We start from the raw sequence: 1,253 nt of genomic DNA on the forward strand, positions 1-1,253 counted from the left end.
GTTGATACAGTCTGGGATAAAATTAGAGGACAAGATGTGGATGTTGTAGTACACAAAAAAAGCAGAGCTGGGAAAGAGAAGAAGGTGGATACACAGATAGTTGCTGACATCACTGAAAGGGTCTGCTTGACCCCAATAAAAGAAAGAAGCGCAATTGTTGTCGTAACAGGAGATGCTGACATGATACCCGGCATTGAAAAGGCTCTACAGTACGGATGGGAAGTGGAGGTTGCTATGTGGGAGCATGCAATGTCATCTGATTACAAGGAAAAAGAAGTTACAATAATAAATTTAAATAAGCACCTTGTGAAAATAACTTTCATCAATAGAATGTGCTCAATTTCTGACCTTAGTACTAGTGATCTAAATAAATCTGCTGTTGTTCTCAAAGTTCGTGAACAGACATTTGAAAAATGGCACTCTCCAAAAGATTGGTTTCCAGAAAAGGAATGGTGTGAGAAGGTGGAAGATTTAGCAAAGTGTAAATTTCAGTATGATTGGGCAGACTTTGAAGATTCTCAGGAAACGAGAATATTTGGGCTTGTTCTCTGTTTCGAAAAAGATGGAGGAAAGGATAATTTTATTGCTGAATACAAAGAGAAGGAGTTAGTCGCAAAGTTCATTATCAGTGTGAAAGAATATTGCTATTATACACTATCAATGAAGACTAGAGTCTGGAATGGTTCTGAGAGGGAGGTTGCCTGTTTGCACGAGATCAAGACTGAGCAGGAAGAAAATCCAGGACAAAATAAAGAAAACCGTGGAATAAAACGTTTTTATTCTGATGTAGTCAAAAATGAAGGTACTAAAAGTGAAGATAGACCTACTAAAATATCAAAAAATAATAGCTAGACTATACAGAAATGTCTGTTGCATCATTTTTGCTGAATTTAATTAATACAATGATAATTTTTGTTATTAAAATTGCGTTGTGATTGTTGCGTGGGTGTAATCAGCAAGGGCGTGGTGTTGTAGGTGTGGTTTATTTCAAGATTGTTTTTCTTTCTTAAGCTTTTCTGGGTCCAAATGCACCTCCACTTGTTCCTACAATGAGAATAACAAAGCAGGTAAGTCTACAAACACTAGTCTTCCTTCTCTTCTAATCTCCTCCTTCCTCCAGTTGCTCCATAAGACTGTACCATGTCCTCTTGAAAGACTGTCATACCTGGACCTATCATCAATGAGTATACGTAAGAATAACAATGAGGAACAAAGAGAGAGAGACATTATGATAATGCTGTTGGTGATCATTA

The 1,253-nt window shown here is 37.1% G+C and overlaps 1 protein-coding gene across 1 annotated transcript in view; it reads left to right on the top strand.

The window, feature by feature from the left end:
* LOC109585327 (uncharacterized) overlaps nucleotides 1–1,253 on the top strand; it is a 32,133-nt gene that overhangs the window by 8,024 nt on the left and 22,856 nt on the right. The window lies entirely within an intron of this gene.

This window comes from Amphimedon queenslandica, unplaced genomic scaffold (genome assembly GCF_000090795.2).
Source record: "Amphimedon queenslandica unplaced genomic scaffold, v1.1 AMPQUscaffold_13084, whole genome shotgun sequence".
Lineage (NCBI taxonomy): Eukaryota > Metazoa > Porifera > Demospongiae > Haplosclerida > Niphatidae > Amphimedon > Amphimedon queenslandica.